We start from the raw sequence: 23021 nt of genomic DNA, 5'->3' as shown, positions 1-23021 counted from the left end.
AGAGAACTATATAAATGTCAGATATTATTATTTATTCTGTTCGATTCAACACCTTTGGAGTTCTAGATTTAAGCCTAGGTTTTTCAGAGCTCAGAGTAGCACTCTATAAGGGCTTATAAAATATTACTGGGACTATGACAACCTTTATTTCATGTCAGTTCGGATACTGTTAACTAGTGCCTTTGCGAGGACCTGCCTCTCTCACAAAGCTCTGAGAGTTCATCTTCAGACTCACTGCACAAAGTTGCTTTAGGTCAAACCTTGACTAATGGACTTAGCTTAATGGGCAGCCTAAAGGGATGTCTATTAGTTCTTCTTGCTATTTGTTATTAATAACATACTTGCACTGGATGACAATATCTGAGGTCCTGGCCCCTGGTGCCATATTATGAGATAATTATACTCATATTAATTTTTCAAACCCCTTGGATATTACTAGGTAACCTGACAAGCTAATTACTCGTCTGCTTCTTATTGATTCTTAGCTATGCAAATGTTCAAAAGTCACCTAATGCTGGCAAGTCTCATTTCTTAACCTAGTGACCTATGCTTCAATGGCTCCATGTTCTCATCAACGTCCATCCTCCCCCTACTTCCACCCCAGTGGTCCAAATCGTGACCCTAATATTGTGTGATTCTTGTCCATGCCCTTTCATAAATCATAGAATGATTGAATTTTAGAGCTAGAAGGGATCTCCTGTCCCAAAACAACCCCCCCACAGTAACATATCCAAAAAGTGGTCATCTGGACTCAGTTTGAGGACTTCCAAGGATGAGGGACCCATTATATCCTGTGGAAGCAGATTCCTCTTTTGGGTTGTGCTCATTGTTAGAAAGTATTTCCCAACATGAATCTTCTATAGGTCCTAGTGTGGCACTCCGATTGACCATCAGTCACCTCTGATACTCTCCCAGATGACCAGCATCCCTCCTTCCAATGATACATTCTGTTTTTAATGTATCTATTTCTTGCACACAAGACATCATTGTTAATGTGCTACAGCCTACTCCCACCCACCCCCCATGTTCCTCTCTATTGCCTTTTGGACCATTTGGCATTTTGATTTTTTTAGAGAGTGATGTTCCATGATGTGTAGCTGCATATTATTGAAATCATACTAGAAGTTGTAGTCAACCTGTGCAACTTCTCAAATGCAATTCATCCTGCTCTCTTCACCTAATCAGTTCTGGGCTCTGCTGCTATATACTGATGGACTAATTCAGTGGGCTGTCCTTCCAACTGCATGCTAAATTGCCTGGATAATAATTTTTTTAAAACCCTCACCTTCCATCTTGGAATCAACACAATATATTGGTTCCAAGGCAGAAGATCAGTAAGGGCTAGGCAATGGGGTTAGGTGACTTGCCCAAGGTCACACAGCTAGGAAGTATCTGAGGTCAGATTTTAACCCAGGACCTCACATCTCTAGATCTGCCTCTTAATCCACTGAGCCACATAGCTTCCCCTCCTCTACAAGTCATTTAACCCTTTTTGCCTAACCCTTGCCACATTTCTGCCTTGGACCAATATGAAGACAGAAGGAAAGAGTTATTTTTTTTTCAGTTACTGAATGATTATACATCATGCTTCTTTCTTATTTTTTGGTCCATATCTATGATTTCATTAGTATAGATATAAATCAGCAATTTCTCTGTAACTTATTGTCTTTTGAGGGTTGCCTATGGATTTGAGAGATTAAGTAGCTTCCCTAGGGTCACATTAGTTAGTCCTTGCCAGAGGCAGGATTTGAACCAAAGATTTTCCTTACTCCAAAGCCAGCCCTCAAAATTCTAAATACCCCTCTGCCTCTTCCAGTTAACATTTTGTCAGGGAAATCTCTATGAATTCAACATACACATGAGGCATGACTATATAAATATATATGAATAAAGTATGGAACTTTATTCAAGTACAGCCTTTATGGCTGCCTTTTGTTCAAGAGAATCAGTAAAAAGCTCTTTTGTAAATCAGTCAACAATAAACTCAACAGAACTTTATATTCCCTTTACCTTTCAGTCAATTGTGCCACTCAATCAATCAATCAATGTTGAGCTAAGGAAAGAAAAAAAATCTAAGATTTGCCCTTGTGGCAAGATTTTGTTGCCCACAGCTAACTCCGTTGTAGGACAACAGGTACCAAAAAGCCAGTAATGATCCACTCAATAATCTTGGCATCATCTACATAAATTTGGGGCCTTGTTAAATATATTTATAAAAACATGAGTCATAAAACCACCCCAATGTGAGCATTGTGAGATGAAACACTCAGAATTGGGGGTGGAAAAAAGGGTGCTGAATTCTTGCTCCAAGTCCATCACTAATCTGCTATGTGACCTTCCATAAATGAGGGATTAAGCAGTAAATATGCTACCTTAAAAGATGCAATTTAGACAGCAGCAAAATTCAGTTGATAGAGCACTGGGCCTAGAGTTAAGAAAACTTGAGTTCAAATCTAGCCTCAGACACTTTCTAGCTCTGTGACCCTGGGTTAGTCCCTTAATCTCTACTAGCTTTATTCTACTGGAGAAGGAAATGACAAAATACTCCAGGATTTTTGCCAAGAAAACCCTATGGACAATATAAACATAGTCCACCAGGGTCACATGACTGAATAACAATATATTTCTGGAAAGAATTAACAATTGAGGGCAGCTAGGAGGCTCAGTAGATAGAGAGCCAAGCCTAGAGAAGGGAGGTCCTCGGTTCAAATATAGCCTCAGACACATCCTAGCTAGCAAATTATGTAACCCCAATTGCCTAGCCCCATGGTGGCAAACCTATGGCACATGTGCCAGAGAGGGCATGCAGAGCCTTCTCTGTGGGCACACTGCTGTTGCCCACTGAAGTTCATTGCCAGAAAGGCAGAGGGACTCAGGGGACTGAGCTGCTCCCTTCCCCCTCTCCACTGTTTCTGAGGACATCTGCCCAGCAGCCCAATGGGAGCACTTCCTCCCTTCTCTGTTTGGGGTAAGGTGGGGAGTAGGGCATGGCACTGGATCTCTAAAAGGTTTGCCATTACTGACCTAGTCCTTACTATTTTTTCTTTTATTATTTTTACTAATTTTTAAAGTATTTACTATTTAGTACTAATTTTACTATTAATGCTATTCTGCCTTGGAACCAGGAGTTAGTATTGATTCTTTTTTTAAAACCCTTACCTTCTGTCTTAGAATCAATACTGGATATTTGTTCTAAGGCAGAAGAGTGGTAAGGGCTAGGCAATGGAGGTTAAGGGACTTGTCCAGGGTCACACAACTAGGAAGTATCTGAGGTCAAATTTGAACCCAGGACCTCCTATCTCTGGGCCTGCTTCTCAATCCACTAAGCCACCCATCTGCCTCCTTTAATATTGATTCTAAGATAGAAAGGTGATTTTTGTAAGTCTTGGTCGCCTCCCTAAAGGGAGAAAGGATTCTACTGTCTTCCAAAAAAAAAAAAAAACAGTACTTGAAACTTACAACATTTTCCCAGTCAAGCATGAACTCTAAGACTATAGGCTCAATCCTTGCCTTTATTATAAGTACATTACAGTCATAAATGTAATGAATTGCCACAAATTCCCAAACCTGGTGACCAGTTCTAGGGCTAGTGGCACCAGTGATCCAGAAGAAAAACTGCTCTAAAACCACTCAGAGGTTGCTAAACCTGATGAGATACCAAGACCCTTTTCCTGAGGAGTTCCAGATTCCCAAGAGTCCATTACAAGTCAGGAAAAGGTGGGGCTAAATCAGCACCCCTGACATAGCTTCAGGACTAGAAAAGGTCCCCAAAACCCATATTAATCTCAGTTTCTCTGCTAAGGGAAGTGCTGTGGATATTACTCTATGGGCAGTGGGCTTAGGAGTACATGAAATTGGGGACAACTGGGTGGCTCTGTGGATTGAAAGCCAGACCCAGAGATGGAGGTCTTGGGTTCAAATTTGACCTTGGACCTCAAGCCTAGCACTCCATCTACTAAACCACAGAGCCTCTGTGTTACAAATGTAATCCATCTATTGAATTTCTTGAGAAAATTCCTACGAAATGCAAAGTACCCACATGGGGATATTTTCTATTCTCCTTTTCTGAAAAAAATTTGTTACAAGAAATTTAACTGCATGCTAATTCTAACACAAGTACAGAATTACAAGAACCCGGTATTTGGAGTGACCTATGCTCTACACCTATTGGAGCATCCTTCAGCTATACAAACCTCAACTTCTCCATCCCAGCAAGCTGAATCAAAGACTTCTTTTTGTACTAACCAGGATCATGACTTCCTCTCAGTTTTCTCGGTATAAATAGATAGAGATTGAATGAGGATTAAAGGATTATGTCTGCATTGGGATAGCTTCCTAGTGTTTTGTTTTGTTTTTTAAAGAATGCGATTATGAAAAGAATTTTAATTCAAAACCATCACATTTTCAAATGGTACTTCTCCTGATCATGGGGGGTGTTTTGCAAGACTTGGGGACCTGTATAACTGCCTGGTAAACAATGGAGGCTATTTCCTTGGAAAACAGGAGATCACAGAAAACCTTAAACCTTTTTTTAAAAATCATTTTAGTCCTGTTTGACTTTTATGACTTCATGAAGGGTTTTCTTGACAAAGATACTGAAGTGTTTTGCCATTTCCTTCCCCAGTCCATTTTACAGATGAGGAAACTGAGGCCAACAGAGTTAAATTGACTTGCTCAGGGTCACACAGCTAGGAAATATCTGAGGCCAGATTTGAACTTATAAAAAAGTCTTCCTGATTCCAGGACTGACATTCTATCCACTAGGTTAACTCGCTGCCCCAGACATGCCCTTAAGGTTCCCCTAATCCAACCAAATTATTTTTATATATATAAAAATGAAACCCAGAGAGAGGAAAGCCCTTTCTTATCCTTTTGTTGTTAGCCATAAGAACCATGACATAATGTTCTCTGTCCTGACATAGTGGCAAACGTCTTAATCAAGTTACTGTCCTGAGGGTGGGGGGTGGGAATCTCAAGCCTCTTCCCTACATCAAAGATTTCTTCATATGAAAAATGATGAAAATATTTTCTAAAATGAATAATCATTATTTTTACCTATACTTTGGTCCAGACCTGGGGGAAGCAGTGGGGACAACATGCCTAGAGGGCCAGCTAAAGTTGAGAAGACCTGTGTTCAAGTCCTGCTTCTAACAGATGACAGGTGTGTGTGGTGTGTGGTGTGTGTGTGTGTGTGTGTGTGTGTGTGTGTGTGTGTGTGTTTGATTATGGGCAAGGCATTTAACCTCTTGGGATTCCCAGGCAATTCTCTGAGAGGCTAATCAGCGCAGGAAGAAAAACTACAGGAATATTCGTCCACTGATTAGATCATATAACCAGATAAAATCACAGGTTATAGCTACATATTGGTTTAAAATATTGCTCAATTCACAGATTCTTATTCAGATTACATTGGTGAATTATATTACTAGTAATCACAGTTGATTTGATGCCACTGTTTTCTTAAGTGGTCATTAAGCAACTACTTACCTACCCTCACTGCTAAACAGATGTGATTGAGATGATTCATTCCTCAGAAATACAATTTATAAAATATACTCGAATTTTCTTCAAAACATGCAGCTTTCAGTGACCTTCAAGCAAGATCACATCATCACAGACTCTAGAACTAGAAGTGATCTTTGGAGGCATCTAATTCAATCCTCTCATTTACAAAAGAGGAAACTGAGGTCTGGTGACAGGAAGGAAATTGAGAAAGGTTCCAAGCTAGTTAGTGAGTGCCATACCTGTGCTAGAACCTGAGTCTTCTAATTTACAATCCAGGCTCTTACCATTAAGCCACACTCTGACTCCTCTGGTTTTGTTTTTCTTATTTGTTTGTTTTTGTTTTTGTTTTTTTTACTTCTTGCTTTAGGAAAGAAGAGAGACAGACTGACAGAGACAGAGACATAAAGACAGAGAGAGGGAAGGAGAGAGGGGGGAGAGGAGGAAAAAGAGTGGGAGAAGGGAAAGAGAAAGGGGGAGAGGGGAGAGAAAGGGAGAAAGAGAGCGAGAGCGAGAGAGAGAAAGAGAGAGAGAGAGAGAGAGAGAGAGAGAGAGAGAGAGAGAGAGAGAGAGAGAGAGAGAGAGAGAGAGAGAGAGAGAGAGAGAGTTCATGTTGGCTGGACATATTTCCTAGAATGAGAGATACAATGACAGCTTTGTGAAGATTTCCCAGTACCTTTTACTAGCAGAAATCCAAATGACCCTTCATAAGTGGAGTGAGTCTTCTGGCTTTCCATTTGGACTCTTCTACTCACCAGCAGATGTCACTGTAGTCCATTCTTCATTTGAATTTCAAAGCACACTACTCAGCTTCCAAAACTTTATAATCCTCTCAGGGAAAGACTCAGGGATGGAATGCATAGCCAGTAGACACCAACTTTTATCTGCCGCTAGGTGGCATAATAAATGCAATGTTAGATCTAGAGTCAGGAAGATTCAAGTTCAAATCTTCCAGACATTTATTAGCAGTGTGACCCTAAGCAAGTCATTTGCCTCAGTTTCTTTCTCTGTAAAATCAGGGTGACACTGGCCCTCCCGGCTGGCCTACAAATAAGATGCTCCATTTTTTGCTTTGAGAATTCTTAGTTCCCGATTCCTGAAATGCTCTCCTTCCTCTGTTCAGACTACTGACCTCCCTGACTTCCTTTATGTCTCAACTAAAATTCCATCTTCCACAAGAAACCTTCCATAATCCTTCTAAATTTTAATTAGTGCCTTCTCTCTGTTCATTATTCCCATTTATCCTGTATGTAGCGTGCTTTGAACGTATTTGTTTGCACATTGTCTTCCCCCACTCCCCATAACACTATAAGCTCTTCAAGAGCTGGGGCTGTTGCCCCTTTTTGTCCTGTGCCTAGCACTCAGCACCATTCCGGGAGCATAGTAGGTACTTAAACAAATGTTACTGATTGATGGAACAAGAATTCTCAGCACAAGAAGTTAAAGGTACTACTGAAACTTGTGGGGATGAGACCTAGGACTAGTGTATGGCTTTAGAAGCCATGTTAACTTGGAAATAACACAGAACTACTAGTTGAAAAACCAAGTCTTTTTAAAACCTATTTATTTAATTCGTTAATTTAGAATTTTTTCCATGGTTACAAGATTCATGTACTTTCCCTCCCCTCCCCCCAACCCCTCCTGTAACTGACACACAATTCCACTGGGTTTTACATGTGTCATTGATCGAGACCTATTTCCATATTATTGATATTTGCACCAGGGTGATTGCTCAGAGTCTATGTCCCCAATCATAGCCCCATTGACCAATGTGATCAAGCAGTTGTTTTTCTTCGGTGAAAAGCCAAGTCTTTAATCAGGAAAGGGATAGGTCCACTAATTAGCCTCTACACAGAGTCCAGCGCCAAAAACTTCACAGGACCTTCACCCTGGGGCTCCGGGAAAGTATCCCTGGGAGGATGCACCGCCACAGATGATTCTCTGAAGAGTGACAGAACTTGGGAGTCTTTTATAACCTCTGGGGAATTTGGTACAGCAAGCATGCATAGACAAGCTGCAAGCAGGGTGCAAAGAGGCTGCAGCAAGCAACTGGGGCACCAGAGGGTGGTCAGCTACAATGAATACAAATGGGAAAGGGATCAAGCCAAGAGCTGGGCTTCTGGTAGAGGACTTTAACACAATGGGAGAAATACTAAAACAAATAAGGGTACTCAATGTTTGACTATGTCTACTAATCCCACCCAAACTGGGGTCCCCAAACACTTCAAGGTCTACGGTTGAGTCTAAAAGAAGTGTGCCTGGTTCTTGATTTCTCAAGGGGCCGGGGCAAACTTGGGGGCTCCAGATTTCAAGTTGACAATCTCATGAAAAAGGAATGGGATAAATGAAAGGAAATAAAAGGGTGGATGGAGCATGGTATAGTCCAAAGATCTGATCGTGCAAGGAAATCCATATACGGGATGGGAGAAGCATGGTGGAGTCATTTATTTAGGTAAAGATTAAATGAGGGGAAAGGAAGCAACATTATCCCCAAGCTATATTAAATGGCAAGAAAGAAGAAACAGATGAGGACTTAAAAAGATGATTTACAAGTTTAGTACAGATGCATGATATAGCAATAGTGAGAGGAGACCTCAATTATCCAGACATCTAATGGAACTCTCTGTTGATACCCAAAACAGAACAACTAATAACTTCCTGACTAGTCTTAATTACAGTTTCATCCTCCAGACAGTATGGGCACTAACAAGAGAAACCTATTCTGGATGTGATTCTTATTGACAAAAGAACAGGTTACTAGAGCAGAACTGATGTGAATCTTGGAAGAGAAATGAGCACCACATCTTAGAATCCATAAAAAGAGAAGAGAATATTGAAATATTTGACCCATACCAAAGACTCAGGAGGAGTAGATTCAAAAGTGTTCAGAGAAAGTCTGAATATTAAAATTCTTCAAAAAACAATAGTAATAGAAAAGTTAACTAGAATGAGAATTTTAAGATAAAAGAAAATTTCCTTATTAGGAACAAAAAAGAGGGCTATTTAAAAGAACCACTGAAGAAATAAGGCAAACTTACCAATAAACTTGGATTAAAAAAAATAAGTCATGTACAGAAAATAGAAACAAAAGCAGGCTAACAAAGGAAGAACAGAAAATCATAGCATGATCCTGTAATGATAGTGTTGGCTGAGGCTAAAGAAAAAAAGATAAGGACAAAAAATAGTTTGAGAGCAGATTTGGGGAGAGAGGATTTGGTTTTATTTTATGGGCTATGTTGGAGGAAAAGGAGAATTTAAAAAAAGATAGCAGAATTGATTAATGTGGATGAGACAATGAGAAATGGATGAAGAAAGTAGAGCTGTTTGAGTCTAATTTTGCTTCTGTTCTTTTTGTCAAGGAGAATGATCTTTAGGCCAGAAAGAACAGCAAAAATGACTGATGAGAAGTTGATCCTAGAGATAAATAAGACAGAAATAGAGCATTTAGTTTCCTTTAATGAGTTCATATCACCAGGCCCATATGAACCATATCACAGGATCCTGAAAAAATTGGCAGATGATATTGCTGTACTGAAGTCAGTGTTCTTTAAAGGGCTATCAGTAATGAGAGGGGTACCACAGGACTAAAGAAGGGAAAACATTTTAAAGAGATAGAGAGACAGAGAGACAGAGACAGAGTCAGGGACTGCCAGAGAGAAAGAAGAGAATAGAGATTGCAAACTATGCAAACTAAATCAGTATGACTGATTTCTGATAAAATTCAAGGATACATTCCTTTTTATAACTCTTACCTTCCATCTTAGAATCAATGCTGTGTTTTGGTTCCAAGGCAGGAGAACAGTAAGGGCTAGGAAATGGGGGTGGAGTGACTTGCCCAGGGTCACACAGCTAAGAAGTATCCAAAGACACATTTGAACCCAGCACCTCCCATTTCTAGGCCTGGATCTCAATCCACTGAGCTACCCAGCTGCCCCCTCAAGAATGTATTCTTAAAGAAAACAGCTCAAAAGGGAAATAGTAATCATTAAAGAGCTAACCTGGGTTCTCCCAGAATGGGTCATACCAAACTAAGCCCATTTCCTTCTTTGACAGAGAATTATTCTGATAAAGCAGGCAAATACCACAGATTAAGTTTACTTAAATTTTTAAAAGACATCTTTTTAATGCCTTCTGTCTTTCCATCACAGTCATCTCAAACTCTCCACAGATTGAAACCTCCTTTACCGTAAATCATTCACTCAGTGGATCACCAAGCCTAATGCATTTTAGATGATGTTCTACTAAGTTCTAGAGGGCAGAAATAGGAATAATGGGCAGTTCTGAAGGAGCAGATTGGAGAGAAAGACAATGGGAGAGAGAGAGAGAGAGAGAGAGAGAGAGAGAGAGAGAGAGAGAGAGAGAGAGAGAGAGAGAAAGAGAGAGAGAGAGAGAGAGAGAGAGAGAGAGAGAGAGAGAGAGAGAGAGAGATGGAGAAACAAAGAGAGAGAGATAAAAACACAGAGAGACACGTGTAAAAGGAGGAGCTGTAAGAAAGCTGGTGATGATGACACAGTTGTACTCTTTCTTTGGATAAGACCCACAGAGGATACTCGACTTGTCCAAGGTCATGCAGGTAGGAAGTGCCAAGGACAGAATTTGAGCCTAGGTCAGGAATCAAAAATCCATCATTCTTCTCACTTGACCATGCTGCCTCATCCATAAAATCATTATTAAAAAGATCCCATATTCAAATTCCTGGCTGCCCCATTGCTCTATAAAGATCTGAAAAACCTTCCATTTCCCCTCTCCCAGACTTCAACTGAGTAGTCCCAGGCAAGTGCCAAGTGGTCTACAAGGAGAATATGTACACACTCTAACATCCTTAAGAAGACCATCAGAGGATTCAGCTTCTAGCATCCCTTGGTCTTCACCCATGGACAGATACTTGCCTTCCCACCAACATCAACTTGCCTTCCCCCTACCTATCTGTCACACTCTCTCCACCTTCTTCTGGATGGGCTCCAGCACCCCTCACGGATGTCTCCAGCCCCAGAGACAAACGAAAGGAGCAGACTTTGGTAGAGTGACCCCCACACACACACCCATGTTGCCTACTCACTGTTTGGGGAGTCTCTCTGCCAGGATGATGCCATGGAACAACATCTAGTCTCTTGGTTTTAAATGTCCCTCTCAGTATGGCACTTATGATCTTTCAGCAATTTCCTTTATGACAATCCAAGCAACTTTTTTCCTGTAATTTCGCATCTGGACAGGCAAAAGGTAAAGTAGCCAAAACACAAGTCTGTCTAAGCAGTTATTTAAAAACTTAGGAATAATTAACAAGATCACAAAGTAAAGTGATTAGCCTTGACTAAGTCTTAGTAAAGTCTGGGTAATCATTCATTGGGTATATTAGAGAAATTCATATTCAGAGACCAGTTAGAATAGATGGATTATAAGTCCCCTCCCAACTCTGAGATCCTTCAAAGGAATATTTAGTACTGAAGCCCTGTCTAAGATGTTCTAGGTGCAAGTCCTCCTCAAATGCATCTCTCTGGAGGGACCTTGGGCTCTACAAAAGTTATACCAGAACAGCCCCAAGCTTGGCATGTTGAACCAAGGTGGAAAGATATCCAGGAAGTTCTGGGGAATGGGTGGCCAAGTCTAAAGAGAATCTCAGAATATTGTGTTTGATTCTAGGGTGCCAAACGTTAGAAGATAAATGCTCTGCCTGGTGCATCCCCTGAAACACTAAGGAATACTAAAAACAAAAATGAATACCTCTACAAACTCTAAATGTTATCATTTCTATTTTACTGGTAGAAAAACCAATATGCTTCACTCTTGGACTCACTATATGTATATTTAAGTGATATGTAGACAAATTAGGACCATTTCCTAACCCTCCATGGCTGAAGTATCTGAATTTTTAGAGTTTATGAACACTCAAATAATAATAATAATAGAGGAGAAAATGAGAATTACAAAAATTCTCCATTCCTAAGATTTGTGCAAAGTAAGCAAATTCTGAAAAGCATCACCTGCAATGACTACCTCGATGGAAATGGAAAGAGAACAACAGAAGTGGAACTGAATTCTCTGTGATTATTATAATGACCAAACCTGGTCATGAAGAAGAGCTGAGAAAATTCACCTCCCTCCCAATAATTGAAGAGGGGGGACTCTCAAAATAGAAAAATTTTTTGCCATCAGCTATATTTGGTAATGCTTATTTTTTAAATGCCATTCTTCCTCATTTAAAAAATCTTTTTTGCCTCCTGAATAAGGGAGAGGGGAAAGAAACATTTGGAAATAAAGGTGACATAAAAACTTGATAGCAATGAACATTTAAATTATTTTTTAAGAATAATTATCCATCAAAATGTCTGAATAAAACACTAATAGAAATTTGGGAAAGACAGGCTTGAAGGTAACAACCCATATGAAAAAATGATCCTCTGTTATTAATTTAACTTTTTTGCTATCAAAAGGCTTACAAATTAAATTTTTTTTCAGTGACCAAAAATCCATTTTTTCTCTTTCCCATCTTCCCCACTGGAATACAAAAACAATCCTTATAACAAATGTGCATAATTTCTTTAATGCCTCATTAGCTAGATCTAAAAAAAAATATGGCTCCTTCTTTACTCTATGTCAATGCCTTTTGGTTTCATTTCAAGAGATAGGCAGCCATCGGTTCCCTGAAATCATGATTGGTCATTGTGTTGATAAGAGTTCTTTAGGCTTTCAGTTGTTTATCTTTATAATGTCACAGTTATTAAGTTGTTCCCACAGGTGCCAAATTTAAAAATTGTTTCTCATATTGCATATTAGTCCATCACCTCTCTCTTATGAGGGAGGCTCTGTCTTGGAATCAATTCTGTGTATTGGTTCCGATGCAGAAGAATGGTAAGGGCTAGGCAATAGGGGTTAAGTGACTTGCCCAGGGTCACACCGCTGGGAAGTGTCTGAGGCAAGATTTGAACCCAGGACCTCCCATCTCTAGGCCTGGCTCTCAATCCACTGAGCAACCCAGCTGCCCCCAGGGGGGCAGTATTCTTGATCAGTTCTCTGGAATTATGGTTAATCATTGAATTGATCAGAGTTCTTAGATCTTTCAGAATTGCTTATTTTTATAATAGTGATGACATAGTATTAATTATTCTTCTAGTTCTGATCATTTCACTGTATCGGTTAATACAATTTTGCCCAGGTTTCTCTTTAATGGTCTTTTAATTTCTTACAATACACTTATATTAAACAACATTTATATATCATAATCATTTGCTCAGTCATTCCATAAGTGATGGCCACTTCCTTAGTTTCCGGTCCTTCATCAGTATAGAAAGAGCTGCTAAAAATATTTTTGTATAGATACATGGAGATCTTTGCCTCTTTCTTTGATGTAGAGACCTATTACTGATATCCTGGAGTCAAGGGGTATATACACTTTAATAATTTTCAGAATGGACAATTTCAGAAGAACTAAAAATTATTTTATTATTTCTCTTAAGATTTTTAATTTTTCATTTCTCTGGATAAATTACATTTTTTTAGCTCCAGAAAGTAATCTTGGTAGTTAATTGGTATAATTAATAATAATTGTTATAACACTGAAAAAATAAGTTAATCTAAATAATATTATCCTTTTTATTATATTGGCTCACTCTACGTTTAAACAATTAATATTTCTCAAATTATTTAGATCTGTCTTTATTTATGTAAACAGAGTTTTGAAGTTGTATTTATATACTTCCTGTGTTTGCCTTGCTAGGTACACTTCCAAATAGTTTATATAATATTCTGATGTTATTTTTAGTGGAATTTCTCTTCTTAATTCTTCCCATTGGGCTAAAGGGCTAATGATTTACAGGGATTTATTTTATATCATATATCTTTGCTGATATTATTCATCACTTTAGTTAATTCTTAATTGACTCTAAGTACATTATTATTTCATCTGCAAAAAGTGATCATTTTGTTTCTTTTTTCTGATTTATTTTTTATTGACTTATCACTACAGCTCCAATTTCTAGCACTATAGCAAAGAGAAGTGACAATGGACAGCTTGCTTCACCTTGATCTTATTGGATAGAGCTCTAATTTATCCCTATAATTATGATACTGGCTGTTTGTCATATTATATATATTTTATCTTCTTAAGGAAAGGTACATTTATTCCTAATTTTTGTATGTATGTCCGTGTGTTTTAAACTGAAATGGAAGTTATATTTTGTTGAAAACCTTTTCTGCACCTATATAAGTATATACATATATAAATGTAGATGATTTTTGTTTTTTTCTATTTTTTCTATTAATGTTGTGGGTAATACAGGAAAATGACAATCAGGAGTATCAAACTTGTCTTGGGGTTTATTGAGTTTTCCAGCAAGGGAGCCCCATCTCAAAGCAAAGACTCACCAAAGGACCAAAATGACAAAACATATATATATATATATCTATACATATAGATATATATATATATATATATATATATAGAGAGAGAGAGAGAGAGAGAGAGAGAGAGAGAATATAGAATAAACCACAAAGGAGGGAGTATTTTAGTAAAAAACAGATGATATGCTTTAAGAGCTGACTTATTAGAAAAGATACCTTGACCTGAAAAAACAAAAAGATTCCTGAAATCAGGTAACCTTTGAAGTCTCCCTGAACAGATATTATCACACAGAATATTCTTATGGAAGGGTCACTGGGAGAGCATGGCAAGGAGGTCCTTGTTAACTAATACTTAGCACAAAATCATAGGAATTGTGCTCAGTTTGTGATCCACAATATCATGATTAATATTTTCAGGTTTTCTACTATTAAACTAACTCTATATTCCTGGTATAAACTAATTTGGTAATACTGTATAATCTTTTTGATATATTGCTATAGCATCTTTGATAATATTTTATTTGAAATGGTTGCATTAATATTCATTAGGTTTTATTCTGTTGTTTCCTTGGCTTAGGTATCAAGACTGTATGACAGAGAGAATTTAGTAGGATCCTTTCTTTTGCTATTCTTGAAGTTTATATAATATTTAAAATCAATTAATCTTAGAGTACATGATAATATTTGCTTATTAATACATTTGGTCCTAGGGTTTTTTTGACAGGTGGAAAATACAGAGGAGTTAATTTATGATTTATTCATTTCTTTTTTTGAAGCTGGATTATTTGAATTCTCTATTTCATGTCATGTTAAGCTGGTTTTTTATATTCTCTATATATATATTTATGTATTTCATTTAACTTATCAGTTTTCTTGATATATAGTTGGGAAAAGTAACTTCTAATAATATCCTTTATTTCTCCTTTGTTATGAAGTCTTTTTAAATTTTTTAAATGGTAATTTGATCTTCATTTCCTTTTTTAATTAGTTTAGCTGATGGTTAATTTTGCTTTCTTTTTACAGAAGTCTTCTGCTTTGTTAATTCAGTGTTTTTTTATTTTAAATTTATACATATATTTTTCAATTTTCAGAATTTCAATTTTGATGTTTTAGTAAGGTGTTGATTTTCTAGGATTTTTTTTGTTTCATGCTCAATTTGTTGATCTGTTCTTTCTCTCTTTTGTTTAGCAAACATGTTTAGTAATATAAATTTTCCCCTAAGACTATTTTAACTGAATCCCAAAACTTTTTGTATATTGTTTCATTATAATCATCTTTTATGAAATTATCATTTCTATGATGTATGCTTTGAATCCCCTACTCTTTAGCATTGAGTTATTTGAACTCCAGTTGATTTTAATCCTTTATTCAACAGCCTTTTTTGAATATAATATTATTGAATTGTCAGTAAAAGATGTGTTTAATATTATTGTTGTTCTTCATTTTTGATGATTTTATACCATACATAGCTGAAAAGATGCATATTCCTTTCTATCCCCATTCAGTAGTCATCAGCCATCTTTCATCTCTAACTTTTCTAAAATTCTATTTAAGTCTTTAATTTATTTCTAGTTTTAAAAATTACATTTGTCTAGCTCTAAACAGGGTATATTGAGGTCTTCCACCCTTATAATTTTGCTATTTCTCCTTATAATTCATTTCACTTTTCTTTTAAATATTTAGATGCTATGTTATTTGGTACATATATGTTAGCCATTTAATTTAATTATCATACATGATACTTTTCAGTCATATGTAGTTTTCCTGTTTATATTTTTAATTAATCCTATTTTTTGCTATTATCATCTTTGAAATCACAATTTCTCTCCTTTCTTTTTTTTTAGTTCAGCTGAGTCATATGGTTTGCTCTACCCACTCATTTTAACTCCATGTGAGTCCATGTTTCAAGTGAGTTTCTTGCAAACAAGAAATTGCTGGTTTCTATTTCCTAACCTATTCTACTAGTCCTTTCTATTTTGTAGGTGAGTTTGTTCAATTCACATTCACAGAAATAATCATTAATTGAACATTTACCAACTCCTATTCTCATACTTTTTCCTCTCCTTTCCTCTCCCACCCTACCTTTATTAAAGATTTTCCCTCTTTCTTTTCTCTTAAATCCCTCTTTATAATCTTCCCACTGCTATCACCATCTATCATCTTGGGGCTTATTTTTATTAACCTCTTCCTAAATCTACCCTTACTCTGTTCCTTCCTTTCCCATCTTCCCACTTCCTACCCCTGCCCCATGATTGAATGTATTTCTACCCTAAACTCTGTGTGTGTGTGTTCTCTCCTTTGACCTGCTGGAATGGTGCCCATTCCTTTCACTCCTCCTATTTTGTATAAACTTCTACTGATTATGTGAAATAAGTTCTCCCATTCTTCCTCCCCTTTTTTGTCTCTAGAGTTATCCTTTTCTATCTTTCTCTCTTTTTCTCTTCCCTTTCCTTTCTTCTTTCAAGATCATCAGGAAAACAAAACCATCTCCCCAACTCTCTGCCTTATTTGCTACTGCTGTGACCACTTGGTATCACCTCTCCCCAGGTAAGGTATTACCAGTCCATCTTTTCTCACTTATATTTACCTTTTTATGTTTCTCTTGACTCATATTGATATTTCAGAGTTTGTATTTAGCTGTTGTCTTTTTATCAGTAATGATTGAAAGTCCTCATTGTACCCCAGGGACCAAATGTGCCTCATGAAGGTTCATTTTTCCCCAATAAGATTATACTCAGTTTTTATGGGTAAGTTATTCTTAGTTGTGGAGCTCAATGCTCTCTACTTCTTTATAGCAGCATCTTATTAGATGCTTATAGTATCTTATCCTTGCCCTGAATGCTCTGGCTTTTGGCTATTGTGTGAATTTAATATAAAATATACCCCCTTATTCTGTTTAATAGCCCCACCTTTGACTGGCCTCCTCGGGGCATGGCATCCTTTTGTATAAGCAGACATAACAAGAAGTCTATGTTCCAAGGGCCAGTCATACGTAATCAGATGGGAAGGAATTGGGCCACTAAAATTCAGGGGTACTAAGAGGCAAAGATTGAGGAAAGATTGGAGGCAATAGAGAGGGGCAAAAGCAAGACAATGATGCTGTGTTACCTTGCAGCTTTCTATTTTAACTAATTATCCTCACATGTTAAGTTCTAAACCCAGTGGGTTTTTTATGCTGTTAAAAGAATGCAAATGCTGACAAATTCTCTTAAATTTTGGTGCTCTGAGGCAAAAACTCAAGTCACCTGCTCCTAAGAAGCAACTTTGCTCATTACCAGTTGGTTAGCTGCAGGGTGATGATTTTTCCCAGCTAAAGAAACTCTTAAAGATGCCCTGCTAAGTCACAGTGGGATCACAATCTACATCAGCAGGAATTCCCAAGCCAAACAAATCACAAATCCTTGAAGTCTCAGTATGTTTGATTTTATTACTGTTATCGTATCCCTTCATGTTCTTAGTTAAGCAGCAATAGTTTGTCTCAGTGCTCTGTCAAATCTGCTATCAACTTCAGTTTTCCATAATTGTAAATTTTATCTGATTTATCCAGGTTACTTCAATCTTACTTAAGGGTAAACTAACTTCAAGTGAATTTCTGGAAGATGTGCTGCTAGTTACTGGAATTAAACAGGTGAAAATTAAAATTCTTAATACCTCTGCATCTTAACATGCTGTTCTATTTGAAAGGCAGCTCTTTAAGAAAAAAAAACCCTTCAAAATATCTGTTTCCCAGCTGTCTGTAAATGACTTAACTAGGGCCAAAATCAAATAGGAAGTGAGGAATTCATTTAAATTATGTGATTAGATTTGCAAGTAAATGGAAAGCAGGTGCTATCATTATAACCATACAGGATTTAGTATTAAAATGCACCTGTGGACAAACTAATTTTGTTTTACTTAATGAGAAGAACTCATCTACCTTACTTGGATAAGAAAAAAATACCATTATAACGATTTAAGCTACTTTGGCTTTTTGCTAACTAAATCAGCTTTTCCCAGTTACTCTCTTTTAAAATAGATGAACAGCTTGGCCTGCCATCTCAGCTAAAATACTACATTTAAACTACAATGCCATATTACACAAAATAATAACCTATTTATTCAAAGTTCCTACGACGTGCAGGGGTCTATATTAGCCCCTGGAGGTCATACAAAGTTTAAACAAGGCATTATCAAGTCTTCCTCCTAAAACTTATAGTTCACTAGGCCAATGAGGATAAGACCATTATACATAATTATAAAATACATATGCATAATACACATACATAATCATAATAACACATTATTTGATCATATATTTGGTAATTATAAAACAAAGTATGAAGAGAAGGTAATAAATATGATGGAGAACATAAACTATAGAAAAGCAAACTTTAATTCTTTGCAAAATTTTAAAATATATTATTAAAGGGAAGGATAGTAACCATTCAAAAAGGAAACAGTGATCACAAAGAGCCAGCTTGACTTCATCAAAAACAGATATGCCAAGCTAGCCTGAGTTCCTTTTTTGGCAGGGATACTACACAGGTTAATTCTGTAAATAAAGTTTTCCTGGTTCTTAGCAATTTTTTTAAAAAATAATGTTTCTTATTCTATTCTCTTCTATAAAGAAGGAGAGATGTAGGACAGATGATAGATAGCACAATTAAAGTAATTTTAGAACTGGTTTAATGAGTAGTTCAAAGTCAACTTGAAAGTGGAGTGCCCTGAAGAATTGTATTTGCCCTTCATTTTAACATTTTTATCAATGAATTTAAAAAGTCATAAATTAATATTTGCATTATATGGTGATGAACCCAAGTGGCAATGGATATCAAACACAATGGCAGATGAAGTCAGAATTTTTAAAAATTGATAGGCTAGAAAATATATGATGACATTTTATAGGGACAAAAATAAAATCTTCCAATTGAATTTTAAAAATCAGCTTCATAAATTCAAGATGTAAAAGTCATGACTAGATAACAGTTCATCTAAAAATATCTGGAGGATTTAGTGGACTGCAAGTTCAAAATGAGCTATGACAGTAAGAGTGTGATAGAAAGGCCTTAGGCTAAATTAAGAGAGTCAGAGTACTCAGGAATAAGGCAATGATAGTCCCACTGTACTCTACCCCAGTCAGACTGCATCTAGAATGATGTTTAGCTGGAAAGAAAGGGTTGGATGGTGAAGCAAAAGAGGAATCCTCTCCCATTCCCTCCTATTCCCTCTGTTGCTTCCTCTGGCACTTGTAGAATTAACAAGTGGCAGTAGAGTAGCTGCCAGAAAAGCTGTGCCAGGATGCTCAGAAAACTTGCTAAATCCTCAGCAGGAACTACCTGTGTGCCTCAGAAGTGACACAGTCCTGAGGTGGGAATTTAAGCCAGTTCTTCTTGACTCTTGGGCTTTTCCTCTTCCACAAGTTTCTAAAATATTTTATATGAATTATTCTTTTACATTTTTAAAATCCAAGACCAGGCATAGAGGAACCCAGGTCAAAGTAAAGATCTGAAAGGGATGATTTTCTGCAGTGACAAATTCTGCAGAAGACAAATTTGCTAAATCATCTGTAGCATCAGCTCCTCCTGGGAGATCTGGGCCACCCCTTAGGGAACTCTCTGTACTTGAAAGTTGGGTTTATGGGAAGACTTCCAAGAACTGATGCAGAGTGAAATGAGTAGAACCAGGAGGACATGGTACACAGAAACTGAAATATTGTGGAACAATCAAATGCAATAGGATCTGCTACTAATAGCAATTCAATGATCAAGAACAATCCCAAGGAACTTATGAGAAAGAATTCTCTATCCACATCCAGAGGAAGAACTGTGGGAGTAGAAATTCAGAAGAAAAAACATTTGATTGATCACACAGTTCAATGGGTATATTATTGGGGTTTTGGGTTTTAAAAGATTACTCTATTACAAATATGATTAATATGGAAATAGGTCTTGGAACTGCTTGTCACTTGCAGGAAGGGGGAGGGAAGAGAGGAGGGAGAAGACCTGAAACATGTAACCATGGAAAAATAATCTAAATCATTCAATAAAAATTTTTTAAAAGAAAGTTGATGCTGGGGTTATACCCCAAAGGGATAATAAGGAAAAAGACTTGTACAAGAATATTCACAGCTGTGCTCTTTGTAGTGGCAAAAAATTGGAAAATGAGGGGATGCCCTTCAATTGGGGAATGGCTGAACAAATTGTGGTATCTGTTGGTGATGGAATACTATTGTGCTCAAAGGAATAATAAAGTGAAGGAATTCCATGGAAACTGGAACAACCTCCAGGAAGTGATGCAGAGCGAGGGGAGCAGAACCAGGAGAATATTGTACATAGACTGACACACTGTGGTACAATCAAATGCAATGGACTTCTCCATTAGTGGCAATGCAGTGATCCTGAACAACCCAGAGGGATCTACAAGAAAGACCACTATCCACATTCAGAGGAAAAACTGTGGGAATAGAAACACAGAAGAAAAACAACTGCTTGAATACATGAATAGAAGGGATATGGTTGGGGATGTAGACTATAAATGAACATCCTAGTGCAAACAACAACATGGAAATAGATTCTGATCAAGGACACATGTAAAACCCAGTCGAATTATGTGTCAGCGGCAGGAAGGGGTGGGAGGAGGGGAGGGAGAGAAAGAATATGATTCTTGTAACCAAGGAACCTTCTAAATTGACTAAATAAATTTTTCAAAAAAGAAAAAGAAATAAGAAGGTTGAGTTCACTCTCTCAATCTATACTTTTATGCATGTGGGTCTAATTGAATTAATCTACTCTTAATTTGATATGAAATCTCTGTAAGTATGGTACACCAAGGGTGCTTTTGATGAAAACATGAAGGTAAAGCCACTTGGCATAGTAGATAAAATGCTGGTCTTGGAGCCAGAAAGTCCCAAGTTTGGGAGCAGCTGGGTGGTTCAGTGGGTAAAGATCCAGGCCTAGAGATGGGAGGTCCTGGATTCATATGTGACCTCAGACACTTGCTAGCTGTGTGGCCCAAGAGAAATCACTTCACGCCTATTGCCTAGCCCTAACCTTTCATCTGCCTTGGAACCAATGCTTAGTAATGATTCTAAGATGGAAGGTAAGGGTTAAAAAAAGATCCAAGTTCAAATCCAGCCTTAGATTCTTAATATCCATGTAACCCTAGGATAGTCTCCTCTATATCTCTCAGATTCTACAACTATAAAATGAGAATAATAATAGTACATGCATCACAGAGTCATTGTGAGCATCAGATGTGATGGTATTTGTAAAGTTCTAGGTGCCAAAGAAATGCTTGTTTCTTTCCTTTCTTCCCAGATGGATTTTTACAAAAGATAAGTTTTTAAAACACAACTAAACTAGGAAGTGTAGATAATAAAGGATCCCCTTCATCCAATGTTTGTTCATTTTTAAGACTAGCTCAAAAGACAAAATGCAGCTTGAAAGACTCTTTAAATAATGTTTGATGCACATATGTAAAATTTATAAAGAATTGTACAACAGATGCAAATACAGAGATAACAAAATTCAACCATCTGCTGAGTACTGACATCAAGTGAAGGATAAAACAAGGAAACACTCAACCATGATGTTCACCAGGATCATAAAGGAGAGATGAGAGAAGGATACTCTATTGATGGAAGGAAAGAGAAGAAAAGGAAACCATCAAATACTCCTTTTGATGGATAGATTACATGACAATAATCCCATCTAGCCTAGAAACCTCTTCAGTGAAATCTGCAGTCATTCTTAAAGATAAAGGCTCCCATGTTTACATTTCTCCATCTGATGGAGAAGGGCTGAACAAAGAGTGGTGTGTAAACAGAAGAGAAGATTATCAGCCCATGATGTAAGAGGGGCCACCACTGCACATGCAGAACTGCCTGTTCTTTTGGAGACTGCCAAAGAACTCATTTCCTTCAAGGCTCTGCTCTCCTGGCTTCCCTACAAGCCACCTTTTCTGTTTCCCTTCGATGTTGATGCTTTCTCCACCTGCTTTAAACAGCTGGTTTACCTAATAGCACATTATCTCCCTCCCTCCAGCAGTATATAAGCTCCTTTAGGACAGCAACTGGTTGTTGTTGGTGGTGGTGGTGGTGGTGGTTTTTTTGCCTTTGTATTCCTAGCACCTAGGACAATGCCTTGCACTTAATAAATACTTGATGGATTTGATTGTATTGTTACTGCTGTGTTCAAGGCAATACTGTACTTAAATAATAAATTTAGAGTTGGAAAAGGCCATCTCTGCCACCACCATCTTATAGATAAGGAAACTGAGGCTCAGGGACATTTAGTGATTTGACAAGATCATATGGGCAATATATAGCAGAACTTGGATTCAAAACCAAGTATTCTGACTCCAAAATCCATTCACTGAAAGAATATGTTGGTGTATGTGTGTGTGTGTGTATATACACATATTGACTATGAATATATAGACACAACATATATATATATATATATATATGTGTGTCAGATAGATGATTTCTTTAAAAGAAATCCTTACCTTCTGTCTTAAAATAGGTACTAGATATCAGTTTCAAGGCAGAAGAAACAGTAAGTAAGGGCCAGGCATTTGGGGTGAGGTGACTTGCCCAGGGTCACACAGCTATTAAGTGTCTGAGTTCAGAGGACCTCCCAATCTCTGGGCCTGACTCTCTATCACCAGAGTCATCAAGCTGCTCCATATAGATCATTTCTAATCCAAAGCATCACTTCTCCCTCTACCTCTTTTCAGAGAATTAGAGTAAGTCCTAAAGGTAAGACAGGATATGAACCTAAAACAATAAAAGTACAATTTTTTTAAAAAGCAATTAATGCAAAATTCAGTAAATTAAAAAAAGTGCTTTGCTCCAAAGCCTCAGGAAAGATTCATAAATAGATAATAAAAGCAATCAAAGATATTTAGGGGAAGACAACCCACAAGCATTTAAGGCAAAGGAGAGCCCTGGCACAAAGATGACTTGGATGACAAAGAAGGTTTTCAAAAATGTCAGGCATGCCAAGAAAACAATATCGGGAAGAAGAGGTCATGAGCATTTGAGAACTGGATAAAATATGACCTCACCCTCACCCCACCCTCAAGAAATGATTTTTTTTTGCAAAACTTTACTTTTAATAAAGACAAATAAACAGAAATAATATTTGAAATTGACTTTTATCAATGGAATTTTGTGTTATAGGGGAAAAAAACCAATTCCTGAA

Source organism: Monodelphis domestica, chromosome 1, assembly GCF_027887165.1.
Source record: "Monodelphis domestica isolate mMonDom1 chromosome 1, mMonDom1.pri, whole genome shotgun sequence".
NCBI classification, from domain to species: Eukaryota; Metazoa; Chordata; class Mammalia; order Didelphimorphia; family Didelphidae; genus Monodelphis; species Monodelphis domestica.
Note: the sequence above shows the minus strand (reverse complement) of the source record.